At 40.4% G+C, this 19,905-nt stretch overlaps 1 protein-coding gene across 1 annotated transcript in view; it reads left to right on the top strand.

Moving 5' to 3' along the window:
- Positions 1 to 2,116: 2,116 nt before the first annotated feature.
- Positions 2,117 to 19,905, top strand: part of pan2 (poly(A) specific ribonuclease subunit PAN2) — a 65,011-nt gene continuing 47,222 nt past the window's right edge. Inside the window, exon 1 of the mRNA XM_034173055.1 lies at positions 2,117 to 2,220. The gene's annotated coding sequence lies outside the window, so the exon portion shown is untranslated. The remainder of the gene's footprint in view (positions 2,221 to 19,905) is intronic.

Here is a 19,905-nt window from a genome sequence, read left to right as displayed (position 1 = left end):
TTGGTTTGTCACACTGAGGGATATGTGAGAAACTTAACACCATATAACAGTGCAGGCAACAAGGAGTATTTTGTTAATAATCACTGGCATTGAATAAAGGCCTGCTCGTTTAGGTGCCGGATCTGAGCATGGTTTGAAAAAACAAATGCCTGGGTTTTTAATCAAGGAAATACGGGACCCACTTTCTTCAAATCGGCGAGTGTCAGTGCTGAACTTCATGTCGTAGACTGGGCACAACCAGACGGCTCTGTCCAGTAATGTAAGGGGTTTTTAATAGGAATACATTGTGATGGGGTGTGAAATTGTTTCCCATATGAGCAAAAATCCGTTATACAAAATCCGGTATATACGATGTTTATTACATGGAAAACCATACAAAAGCACTAGGACTTTTTCTTTTGTCTGGTGACTGCAACTATCAGGTTCATACAATGATGGTTTAGGCGAGTTTTACTGTATTTCAATAGTGATCATCTAATATGACCTGTCAGTCATATCACATGACAGATAACCATCAAATGACGGTTTGTACAGATCCAGGTCACTACACTCCCACAGCGATCAGTTATAATCTTGTTATTCCAGTTCAAAAACTGAGGATTGTGCATGAGGTATTTGTGCTCTGTTTCTCATGTTTTTGTAAGAAGCACTTTACTTTATTTCAAAACATTGTCACTGATATCCACAAAATTTTACATTTTGAATTCAACCTTTGTTTAACCAGGTTAGTCCCACTGAGACTGAGATCTGTTTTGCAAGGGAGACCTGGGCAATTATAAAATGACAGTATTTGTATTTTATTGTTTTCCTGGTATGGTATACCTGTATAACAACAAGCATAATTAACACATTAAACTGTAAAAACACTTATTTCCAATGTGGTTGTCAATGACAGCAGGTAGCAAAATAAAAGCATATAACAAAATTTAAAAATATAATAGAGTGATAAACTGTAACCATTCAATCGCAATAATAGTAATGTTGTTGTGTAAAGATAATTAGACACAAATAATACAGGTTTAGATTAGTTGACATTGGAGCACCAAAAATTCTTAAAAAATGAAAAAGAAAAAAAAAACAAAAAAAACAAAGCAGCTCACCCCTGGTTTATGCTTGAGACTTCCTGGATCACACATGTCTTTGGGCTCCATCCAAGCAACATGTGTATTGAACTCTGACACACTGTTGGACCCATTTCGTACCTAAAAATCATTTGAAACACATATGTCTTATTGTATTTCATTTGTTTATATAATACACTGTAAAAAATTTCGCTTCTTTTTAAGGAAAAAATTCTGGCAGCTGTGGCTACCAGAATTCCATAAAAAATTAGTGAATATGTAAATGGTTTTACATAAAATATTTCACAGTGAAAACCTGTTGTAATTTTATTGCCTATTTAGAATAGAAATTTCTGAAAAACCTTATGTTTAATTATCCTCAAAATGAATGTAGGTTAAACAGACACATCACCTCTTTTTCAAACACTCAGTATTTTATGGTATTTGTGAAAATTCTCATCAGTAAAATTCAACTGTATTGAAGTTTTTGTATTACGGTTTTTGTGTTTAAACTAGTCATTTGTAAATTCTACAATGTTATACGATTATTTTAACATATTTGTAATGTTAAATTCGCAGTTCTGTTTCATTCCACATTTTACAAATACTGCTGGAATTAAACACTATACTCCATTCTTTTTCTTTCTACATTTTTTATGCCGTGATTTCACAGTTAATTCACATACTTTTTACAGTGTAGAACAAAAAAGGCGCCTGCAGTTGTTAAATGTCCTGTAAAATGAGCATTGAATGAACTCAACAATTCTGCAGTGATGCTGCAAATAAAAATCTTTGAAATTAAGAAAAACTTCTTCTTTTTTTGCAGCTATTAAAAAAGAAAAAAGTTTCAAATGACCTCACCTCTTTGACACTCGTTTGGCGATCTGATTGAGCTCCAGAGAGCTGCTGCGCGCCACCGGCCACGGGTCCGGGCTGAGCGCGGCCGGAGCGCAGGACGCGGCGGCGGAAAGCCAGAAGGAAGAGAGCAGCGAGCAGCGCGGAGCCTCGTCCATGGTGACTTTTCTTGTCGAAAGTCTGAGCTGTGTCTTGCAGTGGTGCTCGTCGATGATCCCTGTGTGCGCTGATCAGCCGGACAGATTTTTATAACGCGGATGGACGGAGCAGTGAGTCACTGAAGGGTTTTCCTGGGCATCCTCAGGTGAGTGTCATTTTGAATATCCATTAGCATAAGTGACGTCACGCGCAGGTGGGAAGGCTGGGTTTATCATCTGGGAGATTATTTGGCGAAATTTCAATGAACGCATTTTATTTATTTATTATTTTTAGTCACCAGATTAAAAATAGGTATTAATTACAGCACTGGGGTTTCCTTGTGTGAGCTCCGAACGTCCAAGGGTGATATACGGGCTGCGTTCCAAACTCAAAACGCCGCAGCTATGTGAAGAATGTGTGCAGAGGAGATGAAAGACAAATGCACATAAAACAAGTTTCACATCTGCATGCCGAGGAAGTGAGATGAGGCTTGACACTGGAGACATTCTCTCTGCACAGCTCGTGCAAACTTCCCACTTGTGCCCCTGTGGTCTGCCAGAGAAAAAGCGTTGCACTCTAAAACTGAACTTAAAGAAAATGAAAGAGGAAGATAATGACGTATATTCCGTCCGTGAGTCCATCAAAATACAATACGTTTTTCTGTTACGCCACATATTATTGATTTACATGGGACCATCACGATTAAAATCAAGGATATTAATTACATTAATTAAACTCAGTATGACAACAGACTTGTTAAGTGTTTTATTAGGATAAGGATGGGACACACACACACACACACACACACACCACACACACACACACACACACACACACACACACACACCACACACACACACACACACACACACACACACACACACACACACACACACACCCCCCTATTCATTTTATAGTTGGTATAATGTTAAAATATGATTCCTTCCATGTTTACATGGTAAAAACAAGATTGGAAACATTGTTTTCCATTATTGCTCCTTTCTGACAACCCCTCCAGGCTGTACAGAATTTGACCAATGAGATCGAATAGAGCAGGGGTGCCCAAGTTCGGTCCTCAAGATCTACCTGTCTGACACTCTTTATTGTCTCCCTGTTCCAACACACCTGAATCCAATGTAAGACTCATTAGCAGGCTTTTGGAACAAGGAGACAACTAAGGTAGAGCTCGAGGACCAAACTTAGGCACCCCTGGAATAGAGGATGCTGCTGTGTCACAAGCACCAAAGCATTCAAAGCTCTACTTGCATTTAAGAGCTGAGCTTTCCATGTGGCCCATTGAATCGCCAACAGCAAAGATGCGAGCAGCGAGGATGGAGTAGGAGAGTCGGCCCATGGTGTAGTGGCACAGCAGATCCTCTTGCCGGGGCTGAAGAGCTGGATGCTTATCATCATAGGCAGGAGTGTCCTGAGGAACAATAAAACATGTCAAACCTTTGGAGGAAAAAATAACTATAAGAGCAATGAACTGATTTCTTACTTTTTAAAAATGTTTAATACATTTGCAAAAATCTCAAAAAAAAAATACTTGTCATTGTCATTATGGGGTATTGTGTGCAGAATTTTGAAGGGAAAAAAAAAAAAAGAATTTCATCCATTTTGGAATAACGCTTTAACATAACAAAATGTGGAACAAGTGAGGCACTGTGAATACGAGGTCTATTACAAGTATCTGACCTTATTATTTTTTCAAAACCATATGGAATTGATTCATATGTTTTTACGTCAGCCAAGCTTGTACCTTCGTGCGCATGCTTGAGTTTTTCCATGCCTGTCGGTTGCGTCATTCACCTGTGAGCACGCCTTGTGGGAGGAGTGGTCCAGCCCCCTGTCGGATTTTCATTGTCAGGAAATGGCGGAATGATTTGGGCTTTTTGAGTTGCATCAGGAAGGGCATCCGGCATAAAACTTTACCAATTACCAATGCGGATCTGGCTGTATCCACTGTGGCGACCCCGAACAAAAAACAGGAGCGGCCAAATGAACAACAACAAGAATAAAAGCAGAATTAAAGTCAGTTAATGCAGACAGTCAGTCCATTTGTGGAAACATTACAGACAATACATAGAAGATGGTAAATAAATTGTAATGAAATCAAGACTTGAGCCATATTTTGTTCCAGTATAACAGTAAAATACCATTATTGTTACCAGAAGGACACACAACGTGAGTTATGTGTAACAATGAAATTCACCTATCACCCTCTCTTTCGCTTCCCTCTGTGATCTCTTCTCATAGGTGTCTAGTCTTTTTTTTTAATCTAGTGAATGCAATGCACTTTCATAAGTAGTCAACACTCTACACATATAATTTCCGTGTTATGTTTCTGTTTTACCCAGATCATTTTATGAACCAATCGAAACGTTGACAATTTTTAGTAAAATCACAAAGCACAGTGTGTTTATGGGGGAAATACCACATGCATTTTGGTGCAATTTGGTGCAATTAATAAGCTAAATGAGAGCTATTTTTTTCTTGATCATTTTAGTCATAAAAACCATATTTTCCCATATTGGCAAGATAACAGAACTATAATACACAGTCTGTCACATGGATTAGAATATGGTGCTAATACAATTCCATAAAAATCACACATTCACATTGGACAGTTACTGTTCTCTCTATAAAAGTGGGGCAAAAAAGTATTTAGTCAGTCCCTGATTGTGCAAGTTCTCCTACTTAGAAAGATGAGCGAGGTCTGTAATTTTCAACATAGGTACACTTCAATTATGAGAGACAAAATTATTTAAAAAAAAATCCAGAAAATCACATTGTAGGATTTTTAAAGAATTTATTTGTAAATTATGGTGGAAAATAAGTAATTGGTCACCTACAAACAAGCAAGATTTCTGGCTCTCACAGACCTGTAACTTCTTCTTTAAGAAGCTCTTATGTCCTCCACCTGTTACCCGTATTAAGGGCATCTGTTGGAACTCGTTATCTGTATAAAAAAAACACCTATCCACAGCCTCAAACAGTCAGACTCCAAACTCAACCATGGCCAAGACCAAAGAGCTGTCTAAGGACAAAAAGGAAGAAAACTGTAGACCTGCACCAGGCTGGGAAGAGTGAATCTACAATAGTCAAGCAAGTTGGTGTGAATAAATCAACTGTGGGAGCAATTGTAAGAAAATGGAAGCCATACAAGACCATTGATAATCTCCCTCGATCTGGGGCTCCATGCAAGATGTCATCCTGTGGTGTCAAAATGATCATGAGAATGGTGAACAAAAATCCCAGAACTACACGGAGGGACCTGATGAATGACCTGCAGAGAGCTGGGACCAAAGTAACAAAGGCTAAACACTATGCAGAGAGGGACTCAAATCCTGCAGTGCCAGGCATGTCCCCCTGCTTAAGCCAGTACGTGTCCAGGCCCATCTGAAGTTTGCCAGAAAGCATATGGATGATCCAGAAGAGGATTGTGAAAATATCATGTGGTCTGATGAAACCAAAATAGAACTTTTTGGTAAAAACTCAACTCGTCGTGTTTGGAGGAAGAAGAATGCTGAGTTGCATTCCAAGAAAACCATATCTACTGTGAAGCATGGGGGTGGAAACATCATGCTTTGGGGCTATTTTTCTGCGAAGGGGACAGGACGACTGATCCGTGTTAAGAGAAGAATGAACAGGGCCATGTATCATGAGATTTTAAGCCAAAACATCCTTCGATCAATGAGAGCATTGAAGATGCAACATGGCTGGGTCTTCCAGCATGACAATGATCCCAAACTCATCGCTCAGGCAACGAAGGAGCGGCTCCGTAAAAAGCATTTCAAGGTCCTGGAGTGGCCTAGCCAATCTCCAGACTTCAACCCAATAGAAAATTTGTTGAAGGAGTTGAAAGTCTGTGTAGTCCAGCGACAGCCCCAAAACATCACTGCTCTAGAGGAGATCTGCATGGAGGAATAGGCCAAAATACCAGCTACTGTGTGTGTAGCAATACCCATCCCTACACATGATGTCCCGGATCAACACAGCGTTGTTTAGAAATGATCTGGTCGATCCAGCCTGTCGAATGGTCGCTCAGTGCGCCGCGCGCCCTCCGCCGCTGTGGGCCGTCTTTAAAAAGGTTTTAACAGTCCATAATCCGCGTGACGCCGACAGAATCTTCACCGATATCCAACTGAATCTATCGAATGGTTTCCAACTGCCTGTCTCTAACAGTTTCTGAAAAAAATTTCATGGAGCAAAACGGCAGTCACTCAGCAAGTTCTCAGACAAAGAAATCCGACGGGAGGGGTGGACCAGTGCTCACTCAAAGCCTGCCCACAGGTGAATGACGCAACCAACAGGCGTGGAAAAACTCATGCATGCGCACAAAGGTTCAAGCTTGGCTGATGTAATCACATGTGATTCAAATCCATATAGTTTTTGAAAAAAATAAAAAGGTACGATACTTTTTGGACAGACCTCGTAAATAAATATGAAATTGGTCACTGGATCCTTAAAGTCTACATGGTGGATCCTTGATCTCTGGCCTTAACCAGAAATAAACAAAACCTGTAGTTCTTGTCAAAAGCATTGCTTTCAGACATTACTGGCACAAATGTTTTCCATACATCTGAGCTGAGCTCTTGCAGCTGGCTGCACGTCAGGATGTAATTCATAAAGAATGCAGCACGTCTCATTTTGGGAGGAAAAAAACGTTTTAGTCGACTGTAGTTTATTGTCTGTATTACTGCATTTGGAAAGAGGTGTCATTTTATTTAAAGCTGCAATTCATTTTGAAGTTATTAATTCCGACCGGACTCTGTCTCAGCAGAGAGCCGCGCAGTGGTTGGAGCTGTGTTAATGGAATGGAGGACGATTCTCGTTTCTTGACTGCAACAAGGCAAGAGTCCCAGTTAGTGACTTTAATCCACACAAAGTGACTCACAACTGACATATTTTAATGGCTTTGAGAGGGGTTAAGAAGAGGACTTGCCACTTCTGAAGAGCAGCGAATCAAAGAACCAACAAAGCAGTGGATCGAAGCAATGCTTCATTGGTTCACACTTCAAAGTGGAGTTGTGTTGCAGAAGTGGTTGATTACAGACCCGCTGCAGGGTCTGTAATCAACGTAGAGAAATGATCATTTTCTTGACAAACGCCCTCAAAAACAACGGCCGCTCTGAAGGACCAATAAGGGAATCGTTAAGCAAAAAGACTAGTGATATCGGTGGATCGAATCATTTCTTAACGATACCGAAAAGAACCGGTTCTCGATACTCAATCCTAATAAATGATGACTAACAAAAAGTTGTTTTGGTCCTTTTTGCTTACAGTTTTCAGCACGGCAAGGAATTCACGGTAAAATCTGTAACAGCACCTCTCATCTGCTGCTGTATGGACAAGCGGTGGCACGTAACATTTATCCTTCAGTCTCAGATCCAGACGTTAAAACATGAGACTTAATATCCACTGTGACATTTTAGAGACGTTTCCAAATTATTTTAGAAATACAAACATCATGAAATCAGACCACAGACTAAATCCGACATGAGCCAGCAAAACAAAAATAACCCGGAAACATTCGCCACTAGTCACATGACACAACCAACCAATGGGAGGCCAGCAGAATGCACTGCTTTGTCCCAAGCCTTGGGATTGGCTGCCAAGTCCAGTAAACATCAAAGTGGCCGACAGGAACAACTTTGACAACATTTTTCTTCAATCGATGCTTGACTTTGCCGGAAATGTCCACATTTTTTTAGTAGTTTTCTCTGGGCCCCTCCCCAATCGGACCGGGAGTGACATGTTTAGCCGCATGTTCTCCTTGAATTGCTGGCTGTCTGAGTGGTGTCCAAAAAATGAGGTGGGCTTCATAGATAATTGGCAAAGCTTCTGGGGAAAACCTGGTCTTGTTAGGAGAGACGGCATCCATCCCACTTTGGATGGAGCAGCTCTCATTTCTAGAAATCTGGCCAATTTTCTTAAATCCTCCAAACCGTGACTATCCAGGGTTGGGACCAGGAAGCAGAGTTGTAGTCTTACACACCTCTCTGCAGCTTCTCCCCCTGCCATCCCCTCATTACCCCATCCCCGTAGAGACGGTGCCTGCTCCCAGACTACCAATAACCAGCAAAAATCTATTTAAGCATAAAAATTCAAAAAGAAAAAATAATATAGCACCTTCAACTGCACCACAGACTAAAACAGTTAAATGTGGTCTATTAAACATTAGGTCTCTCTTTCTAAGTCCCTGTTGGTAAATGATATAATAATTGATCAACATATGATATTTATTGCCTTACAGAAACCTGGTTACAGCAGGATGAATATGTTAGTTTAAATGAGTCAACACCCCCGAGTCACACTAACTGTCAGAATGCTCGTAGCACGGGCCGGGGCGGAGGATTAGCAGCAATCTTCCATTCCAGCTTATTAATTAATCAAAAACCCAGACAGAGCTTTAATTCATTTGAAAGCTTGACTCTTAGTCTTGTCCATTCAAATTGGAAGTCCCAAAAACCAGTTTTATTTGTTATTATCTATCGTCCACCTGGTCGTTACTGTGAGTTTCTCTGTGAATTTTCAGACCTTTTGTCTGACTTAGTGCTTAGCTCAGATAAGATAATTATAGTGGGCGATTTTAACATCCACACAGATGCTGAGAATGACAGCCTCAACACTGCATTTAATCTATTATTAGACTCTATTGGCTTTGCTCAAAAGGTAAATGAGTCCACCCACCACTTTAATCATATCTTAGATCTTGTTCTGACTTATGGTATGGAAATAGAAGACTTAACAGTATTCCCTGAAAACTCCCTTCTGTCTGATCATTTCTTAATAACATTTACATTTACTCTGATGGACTACCCAGCAGTGGGGAATAAGTTTCATTACACTAGAAGTCTTTCAGAAAGCGCTGTAACTAGGTTTAAGGATATGATTCCTTCTTTATGTTCTCTAATGCCATATACCAACACAGTGCAGAGTAGCTACCTAAACTCTGTAAGTGAGATAGAGTATCTCGTCAATAGTTTTACATCCTCATTGAAGACAACTTTGGATGCTGTAGCTCCTCTAAAAAAGAGAGCTTTAAATCAGAAGTGCCTGACTCCGTGGTATAACTCACAAACTCGTAGCTTAAAGCAGATACCCGTAAGTTGGAGAGGAAATGGCGTCTCACTAATTTAGAAGATCTTCACTTAGCCTGGAAAAAGAGTCTGTTGCTCTATAAAAAAGCCCTCCGTAAAGCTAGGACATCTTTCTACTCACCACTAATTGAAGAAAATAAGAACAACCCCAGGTTTCTTTTCAGCACTGTAGCCAGGCTGACAAAGAGTCAGAGCTCTATTGAGCTGAGTATTCTATTAACTTTAACTAGTAATGACTTCATGACTTTCTTTGCTAACAAAATTTTAACTATTAGAGAAAATTACTCATAACCATCCCAAAGATGTATCGTTATCTTTGGCTGCTTTCAGTGATGCCGGTATTTGGTTAGACTCTTTCTCTCCGATGTTCTGTCTGAGTTATTTTCATTAGTTACTTCATCCAAACCATCAACATGTTTATTAGACCCCATTCCTACCAGGCTGCTCAAGGAAGCCCTACCATTATTTAATGCTTCGATCTTAAATATGATCAATCTATCTTTGTTAGTTGGCTATGTACCACAGGCTTTTAAGGTGGCAGTAATTAAACCATTACTTATAAAGCCATCACTTGACCCAGCTATCTTAGCTAATTATAGGCCAATCTCCAACCTTCCTTTTCTCTCAAAAATTCTTGAAAGGGTAGTTGTAAAACAGCTAACTGATCATCTGCAGAGGAATGGTCTATTTGAAGAGTTTCAGTCAGGTTTTAGAATTCATCATAGTACAGAAACAGCATTAGTGAAGGTTGCAAATGATCTTCTTATGGCCTCAGACAGTGGACTCATCTCTGTGCTTGTTCTGTTAGACCTCAGTGCTGCTTTTGATACTGTTGACCATAAAATTTTATTACAGAGATTAGAGCATGCCATAGGTATTAAAGGCACTGCGCTGCGGTGGTTTGAATCATATTTGTCTAATAGATTACAATTTGTTCATGTAAATGGGAAATCTTCTTCACAGACTAAAGTTAATTATGGAGTTCCACAAGGTTCTGTGCTAGGACCAATTTTATTCACTTTATACATGCTTCCCTTAGGCAGTATTATTAGACGGTATTGCTTAAATTTTCATTGTTATGCAGATGATACCCAGCTTTATCTATCCATGAAGCCAGAGGACACACACCAATTAGCTAAACTGCAGGATTGTCTTACAGACATAAAGACATGGATGACCTCTAATTTCCTGCTTTTAAACTCAGATAAAACTGAAGTTATTGTACTTGGCCCCACAAATCTTAGAAACATGGTGTCTAACCAGATCCTTACTCTGGATGGCATTACCCTGACCTGTAGTAATACTGTGAGAAATCTTGGAGTCATTTTTTATCAGCATATGTCATTCAAAGCGCATATTAAACAAATATGTAGGACTGCTTTTTTGCATTTACGCAATATGTCTAAAATCAGAAAGGTCTTGTCTCAGAGTGATGCTGAAAAACTAATTCATGCATTTATTTCCTCTAGGCTGGACTATTGTAATTCATTATTATCAGGTTGTCCTAAAAGTTCCCTAAAAAGCCTTCAGTTAATTCAAAATGCTGCAGCTAGAGTACTGACGGGGACTAGAAGGAGAGAGCATATCTCACCCATATTGGCCTCTCTTCATTGGCTTCCTGTTAATTCTAGAATAGAATTTAAAATTCTTCTTCTTACTTATAAGGTTTTGAATAATCAGGTCCCATTTTATCTTAGGGACCTCGTAGTACCATATCACCCCAATAGAGCGCTTCGCTCTCAGACTGCAGGCTTACTTGTAGTTCCTAGGGTTTGTAAGAGTAGAAGGGAGGCAGAGCCTTCAGCTTTCAGGCTCCTCTCCTGTGGAACCAGCTCCCAATTCAGATCAGGGAGACAGACACCCTCTCTACTTTTAAGATTAGGCTTAAAACTTTCCTTTTTGCTAAAGCTTATAGTTAGGGCTGGATCAGGTGACCCTGAACCATCACTTAGTTATGCTGCTATAGACGTAGACTGCTGGGGGGTTCTCATGATGCACTGTTTCTTTCTCTTTTTGTGTATGCACCACTCTGCATTTAATCATTAGTGATCGATCTCTGCTCCCCTCCACAGCATGTCTTTTTCCTGGTTCTCTCCTCAGCCCCAACCAGTCCAGCAGAAGACTGCCCCTCCCTGAGCCTGGTTCTGCTGGAGGTTTCTTCCTGTTAAAAGGGAGTTTTTCCTTCCCACTGTAGCCAAGTGCTTGCTCACAGGGGGTCGTTTTGACCGTTGGGGTTTTACATAATTATCGTATGGCCTTGCCTTACAATATAAAGCGCCTTGGGGCAACTGTTTGTTGTGATTTGGCGCTATATAAAAAAATTGATTGAATTGATTGATTGATTTTCCCCAAAAAATCTGAATTTCTGAATTTTGGAAAACTTTCACCACTGATTTACCAACCTGAAAACACCACTAAAAGCTGACAGGTAGTTTGGACAAGTCAGTATTCAGAAGTTTTTTTTTTTTCAATTCATTGCTGTGGCTGCTGTTTGTGCAACATTTTAACTGACAAGTTGTGGATGACGTTGGTTAGGGTCCATACAATTGGTACAGTGAAGAATGGGATGCTGAGCAGGACAACGTGCAGCACGATGGTCAGGAGCAAGTAGGTTAGCCATATTCCTCTGCTGTTCATCACCCGCGTGTTGGGGTTCACCTCACTGTGAGCCACGCCCACATTCATCTTGAAGAAAGAAAGAAACTTTAACAAATCAGGAAGGACACTTCTTTAGAGGGGTTGGGCTTACAAAGTCAATTATCATGTGATCATAATATTTCATCATCACCACTTAAGGACAAAAAAAAAAACAATTACCTTTCTTGAGGACACCACTACCATAATATTTTCTTCATGCGCATCTTCACACGGTGTGCTACCACTGTGTGACGGTTCATTGAAATCCACCAACTGATTTAAAAGGAACTGCACTTATGCAATCAGTCATTTGATCACCAACTATCACATCATTATCATTAAATGAGCACAAAAGGTCCAATTAGCTCTTCTTCACTGAAATCCACAAAACCGTTTAGGAGGAATGTACTGAAAATATCAGTGTCATTTGATCAATTATCACATCATCATGACCATTAACTGAGCACCGAGATCCCAATTATACAACCCTGGCAAAATTATGGAATCCACCGGCCTCGGAGGATGTTCATTCAGTGTTTAATTTTGTAGAAAAAAGCAGCTCACAGGACATGACACAAAACTAAGTCATTTCAAATGGCAACTTTCTGGCTTTAAAGAAACACTATAAAGAAATCAGGAAAAAAAAAATTGTGGCAGTCAGTAACGGTTACTTTTTAGACCAAGCAGAGGGAAAAAAAATATGGAATCACTCAATTCTGAGGAAAAAATTATGGAATCATGAAAAACAAAGAACGCTCCAACACATCACTAGTATTTTGTTGCCCACCTCTGGCTTTTATAACCAGCTTGCAGTCTCTGAGGCATGGACTTAATGAGTGACAAACAGTAATCTTCATCAATCTGGCTCCAACTTTCTCTGATTGCTGTTGCCAGATCAGCTTTGCAGGTTGTAGCCTTGTCATGGACCATTTTCTTCAAACTTCCACCAAAGATTTTCAATTGGATTAAGAGCCGGACTATTTGCAGGGCCATGACATTGACCCTATGTGTCTTTTTGCAAGGAATGTTTTCAACAGTTTTTGCTGTATGGCCAGATGCATTATGATCTTGAAAAATGATTTCATCATCCCCAAACTCCTTTCAATTGATGGGAATAAGAAAGTGTCCAAAATATCAACGTAAACTTGTGCATTTATTGATGATGTAATGACAGCCATCTCCCCAGCGCCTTTACCTGCATGCAAGCCCCATATCATCAATGACTGTGGAAATTTACATGTTCTCTTCAGGCAGTCATCTTTATCAATCTCATTGGAATGGCACCAAACAAAAGTTCCAGCATCATCACCTTGCCCAATGCAGATTCGAGATTCATCACTGAATATGACTTTCATCCAGTCATCCACAGTCCAAGATTGCTTTTCCTTAGCCCATTGTAACCTTGTTTTTTTCTGTTTAGGTGTTAATGATGGCTTTCGTTTAGCTTTTCTGTATGTAAATCCCATTTCCTTTAGGCAGTTTCTTATGCCGCGTTCACACGGGCGCGACGCGAGCGACTGCAGCCACAGGTTGCCATGTAATCCCTATGTAAGGACGTGTTTTGGCGCCAAACCACGCAGCGCGATGCGATGGACGCGAGTGAAGCGATGCGAGTGAAGCGATTTTGAGCGTTTTGCACGTTTGTGGCGCGATATTGCGTCACGTCACGTCGCCCTCCTCCCCAAGTTCAAAATCTGAACTTTTTCGTCTCGTCGCTCCGCGATGACCAATCAGGGACTGAATATGTAGTGACGTGGAGATGTCTGGAGTTTGACTGAAGATGTGAACATGTCCTGCATCTGGTAGCAGCCTGTGAGCAGGACTTATGTCTCTTTTGTCCTTTATTTCACAATCATGACAGAGTTTTTGGAGCGAGCAGCAGCACCACAGCAGCGGGGAGTGGAGTTTATTTTTATTTTTATTTTACATGCGTGCGCGCGCGAATCGTCCTGGAGATTATTTACTTGTTAACTACACAGCTGTATAATAAAGCAATGGTGACTGGTTTCTAAACACAATTATGACAGTTTTTGGAGCGAGCAGCAGCACCACAGCAGCGGGGAGTGGAGTTTCTTTTTATTTTTATTTTACGTGCGCACGCGTGAATCGTCCTGGAGATTATTTTACTTATTAACTACACAGCTGTATATAAAGCAAATGGTGACTGGTTTCTAAACACAATTATGACAAAGTTTTTGGAGCGGGCAGCAGCCCTACTTGCAGCAGCGAGAGTGGAGCTTTTTCCTTTTCTTTTTATTTACGTGCGCGCGCGAGCGAATGTCTGTAGAGATATTTTATTAATTAACTACACAGATGTATAATAAAACAAATGGTGACTGGTTTCTAAACACAATTATGACAGAGTTTTTGGGGGAAGAGCGAGCTGCAGCAGCAGCGGAGTTTCTTTTTTTTTATTATTATTATTTACATGTGCGCGCGAATGGGACAGTTGATCCTCAAACTGGGTCCCGCAGAGGTGGAAGGACCGTCACCCAGACACAGCTCCTGCAGCAAATAATGATACTCTCTGTATTGGGAGCTTTCCACAGCAACTCGCTCCGTGTGATCAAGGTCCGTCATATTAGCTTGACTGACAACCGGAGCCGGCGAGTGGAATGGAAGCTCCTCCTATTTGATGACGCACCGAGGCGAATTTTCGCAGCGAAAGTCCACCCAAGCAGAGCGACACACCGGGCGAAGGAGGCGAGTCCGTCGCCTGGCGACTCACGCGAATTTGTAGCGTCTGATCGCGCCGGTGTGAACGCGGCTTTACAGTTCGGTCACAGACGTTGACTCCAGTTTCCTCCCTTCGTTCCTCATTTGTTTTGTTGTGCATTTCGATTTTTGAGACATATTGCTTTAAAGTTTTTCTGTCTTGACGCTTTGATGTCTTCCTTGGTCTACCAGTATGTTTTGCCTTTAACAACCTTCCATGTTGTTTGTATTTGGTCCAGAGTTTAGACACAGCTGACTGTGAACAACCAACATCTTTTGCAACATTGCGTGATGATTTACCCTCTTTTAAGAGTTTGATAATCCTCTCCTTTGTTTCAATTGACATCTCTCGTGTTGGAGCCATGATTCATGTCAGTCCACTTGGTGCAACAGCTCTCCAGGTGTGATCACTCCTTTTTAGATGCAGACTAACGAGCAGATCTGATCTGATGCAGGTGTTTAGCTTTGGGGATGAAAATTTACAGGGTGATTCCATAATTTTTTCCTCAGAATTGAGTGAGAGTCCATATTTTTTTCCCTCTGCTTGGTCTAAAAAAGTACCCGTTACTGACTGCCACAATTTTTGTTCAGATTTCTTATAGTGTTTCTTAAAGCCAGAAAGTTGCCATTTTGAAATGACTTTAGTTTTGTGTCATGTCTGTGATCTGCTTTTTTTCTGCAAAATTAAACAACTGAATGAACATCCTCCGAGGCCGGTGATTCCATAATTTTTGCCAGGGGTTGTATAAACATGTCAGACCAGAACTATTTTCCTTCATGCACATCAACCTGAACCTGGACTGGTCATCTTGGTACATACAGACTCTGAGACCTCTACCTGCTATTATGCAGGAACCACTGGAACTTAGACTGATTGTTGCCAAAAGACTGATATTGAAGGAATGGAAGTCCCCTACTCCTCCTCCATTTCAGTTATGCCTCACTGAATGATGTCCATAATACAAATGGAAACTGGTCAACGGACATGTTTTCCAGGAACAGGGGTCCATTCCTAACTCATTTTGAGGGTGTAAAATTGGATTGACTGTTCGTCCTGCACTAGTGATGTTTTTTCTGCTGCTCTTTTGCACTGTTTTATTTTGTAAAAACCTGGTAATTTATGCATCTGAGCCTTGCTTGCTTCTGTTGTTTAAATTATGAAAATACTAAAATATTGAAAAAAAGAAAAAGAAAACAGAGGCACTAGGCTGCAGTCTCTCATGTGACTTCTCTCAAACTGCAGCTGAAATTTTGCATCTTCCTTTTCAGAAAATCCTTCTATGCTCCACTCCACCAATATGCTGTATAACTGGTGGTGCAACTGACAAAGGTTACACTGTGACTATGCAGTTTCTCCAATCAGAGGCACAGAAGTCATTAACTCCTTCAGAGATGTCTGGCTGTCTTGGTGGCTTCCCTCACTAGTCTCCACGTTGCACGGCCACACAGTTTTTCAGTACTGCCTTCTCCAGACAGATTTACCATACATTTACAGCAGGTAAAATACATATTGAACACATCACCATTTCACCAGATGTCTGTAATAAGTACAACCCACGTAATCCATACATACAAAGAAATCAAACCATAGATCTCCATAAAATACGTTATGTGTAACAATGTGAAATGACACATGGAAAATATATTTAACCAAAGAAAGGAAGGTGCAAAAAGACATGGAAAGCCAAGATAACAGCTGAAATCTATTAGTCCTTTGAAAGCAATCCTGCCCCTTTCCAGTGCAAATTAAAATCAACTGATTCAGTCCCAACTGATGACCTATAAAAAGCTTTCTCTTTACCGTGATGTCACACAAGAAACATCTCATGATGGGCAAAAAGCAAAGAGCTCTCTCAAGATCTTTGCAAACCTTATTGTTGCAAAACATTCTGATGGTATGGTTACAGAAGGATTTCAAAACTTCTCAATGTTCCACTGAGCACTGTTGGGCCCATAATCCATAAGTGGAAAGAAACATAATTTCACCATAAACCAGCCATGACCAGCCCATCCTCACAAGATTTCTGACAGAGGAGTGAAAAGTGTATCAGAAAAGTTGTCCAAGAGGCAAAGACCACTTGGAGAGCTTCAAAAGACCTGGAATTAGCAGGCACAATTGTTTCAAAGAAAACAATAAGTAATGCACTCATCCGCCATGGCCTGTATGCATGCTCACCACGCAAGACTCTGTTACTGAAGAAAAAGCATGTTGAAGTTCATTTAAAGTTTGCTACATAAGTCTGTGAAATACTGGGAGATAGAGTCTGGTCGCATGAGACCAAACCTGAACTCTTTGGATGCCATAATACACAACATGTTTGGAGGTCAAACGGCACTGCAAATCACCCCCAAACACCATACCAACAGTCAAGTTTGGAGATGGGAACATCATGGTGTGGGGCTGTTTTTCAGCCCCACACCAAAGAATGAATAGAAAAATGTACTGAGACATTCTTGATAAAATCTTCTGCAAACTGCCACAATGATGAAGACGAAACAAGGGTGGACATTTCAGCAAGACAATGATCCCAAATACAAAGCCAAGGAACCTTTAACTGGTTTCAGAGAATGAAAATAAAGCTGCGAGAATGGCCCAGCAATCACCTGACTTGAATCAATAGAAAATCTACGGCAAGAGCTAAAGATTAGAGTTCATACAAGAGGTCCACAGAATCATCAAGATTTGAAGACTGTTGTGTGGAAGAATGGGCCAAAATCACACATTGAGCAATGCATGTGACTAGTTTCTCCATACAGGAGTCTTGAAGCTGTCATTACCAACCAAAGTCTTTTGGATGAAGTATTAAATAAATTTCAGTATGCATGTTCAATGCTTTCCCTGTGTCATTCCATTTTATTACATCTAACTTAATTTCTGTACTTATTTGTTCTGGTTTCTTTGCATGTGTGGATTACTTGGGTTGTTACTGACACTAATGAAAATTTCATGCCAAAATAGCACCTTTAGAACTGTATTTACTGAGAAAATGGTGGTGTGTTTGATACTTATTTATCCACTGTAAATGGTCTAAGACATATTCAGTTGCTTGGAAATGTTGATGTATCCATCTCCCAAATTAACAAAAGACAACTGTCTGTAAAAGTGATGCTTTGTAAAAACAACAATCCTTATATTTAGTTTGTCCAATTACTTATGGGCTGTGAAAATGGAGGGACTGTGTATGCAAATGACTGTAATCCAAAATGGTCAATGAGATATGTGAAACCCCTTGAATTAAAGATAACAGAATAGGAACATCTTCATTGTTTCAATTCAGCTCCAGTATGATGTTGAGGCAAAATGACAAAAATTACATCACTGAAAACAAACTGAAGGTAGAAAGACCCACAAACAGCAATCTGGGGGTATGGATATATGTGTGTGTGTGTGTGTGTTTCAGGACCTTGTTCAGGACACCTTAGTGATTTTCCTGTCCTGTCGAGCAGCTGAACTAAGGATCTTCTGGTCACAAACCCGCCTGTCAAAACTCCAGGCCCACCTCCTCCCTAGTATGGAGAAGGAAATTAAATGTTTGTTCATGGATTATAACGTGAGCATTTATTGGCTGCCAGTCAACCTAGTTTCCAAGTATTTATCAAGTGTTTGAATGAAGAAATTATATGATCACCCCTATCTGTGGACATCTCTAAAATACTGGACAGGTCAGAAAGAGGAACAGGTAATTTCTAAGGTAACGGAATTACAATCACAGCAAATTTTTAAGTGGCAGCTAAAATGTATGCAGGTTTCTGCTGTCATTGTAATTCCATTACTGTGGAATTGCCCAAATTAGTCAATTAAAGTTGGCTTTGTTTGTTTCTCAAGGTTTTCACTAACTCAGCTAGTGATGTTACTATATACGCATATCTACAGATGTTCTGCTAAAAAAACAGAATTATGACCACCCTTTTCTCTCAGTTGGTGGAGATTATAATGGCATTGGCATAGGTATATGCTCTCCAAATGCCCTGTCTAGATCTGGATTACATGACTGATGACAAAAGCAGCAGGATGAACTGCAGTAAGCCTTTAGGGCAGAGGTCCCAAACTGATTCCAGAAAGGGCCACGAGGGTGCAGGTTTTCTTTGCAAACACCCACTACAGGTGGGCGATACCGGGAATTTTGGTACTGATCCGATCCCAAGTAAATACAGGCCCGTATTACCAATATCGATACCGATACTTTTTCAAATTTAAGCTTCATAGATCCAAAGGATCCAAAAGACCTAAGATAGAAGTTTGTCAAACGTTGTACATGACAACAAAATACTTATTATCACAATCAACATTTTGTTTAAAAAAATATCACTCAACACAACTTAAAACAAAATCTCCTGAGGTAGAGGGCTGACAAACCACAATACAAGGGTGCGCTGCTCCATGTTGTGTGACACAGCGCTGCTCTTACAGACAGAGAGTATACTTGATGAATTTGCGTGCGCAGCAGTCAGTGCGTGCGGGAGAGAAAAAAAACTTGAGTATCGATCCTTTTACAAGAGAATCGTTCAATATCAATACCAGCGTTGGTATCGATATGATCGATATTAGGATCAATCTGCCACCTCCAACACCCACTCTACCAGAAGATTTCATCGACTAACATCACTTTGAGCAGATGGAATCAGTTAGTTTAGGACCGTAAGATTTGCTCACATTAAAATTAAACTTTTTCTATAGCACTTTCTGTCTGATGAGATAAGCAGGAACTGAACAGCAAAACCCTGGCAGATCTTCACTGAGGAAGCAAACCACCATCTGCTGTCTGTTTCATGCTTCATGCACAGACTTCAGCACTTTTTTAATGGTCCATTTTTAAAATGAACCATTAAAAGTGTTGTACTTCCTTCCTTGTTGACATATTTGGAACACAAAATACACTCAATTTACAGCTGAATGCATCTAAATATTTATGCATCTATCTGTAAAAAATGTCTGTTATACGGCAACAGCATGACTTTGTCAGCTCGATGTCAGTAAATGAGTCATCGAATAATGAAGCTTTGGAAGATTCAAATTGCCGGAAAGCTTCGGCGTTTCAGAAAAACAAAGCCTCGCCGTCAGCGCCTCGTCTGAAATTTACCATGAATTATAATGTAGCGTGTTCACACAGCAAGTTAAAAGTGGCACCTGAGGTCCCTTAAAACCGTTCTAGGTTGAACTCAAAACGTTTCATCACACTTTACCTTGTTGTCGATGCTCACCAGGAAATTCCTTGCTTTGCTTTAGCCACGCCCTCTCCTGGGTGTGGGCGGGTTTAAGCTGCTCTTCCGAAACGTCTGTCAAAAAGTCCAGCGCCTCTGCTGAGGGGAAATCAGAGCTGAATACAACTCAACGAGCTTAAAATAAAACGACGCTTTACAAACGATGCAATGCGAATGACGCATTTTAAAAAGAA

The sequence above is a fragment of the Thalassophryne amazonica genome, chromosome 6 (assembly GCF_902500255.1).
Source record: "Thalassophryne amazonica chromosome 6, fThaAma1.1, whole genome shotgun sequence".
Taxonomy (NCBI): Eukaryota; Metazoa; Chordata; class Actinopteri; order Batrachoidiformes; family Batrachoididae; genus Thalassophryne; species Thalassophryne amazonica.
Note: the sequence above shows the minus strand (reverse complement) of the source record. Positions and strands in the feature narration are given on the sequence as shown.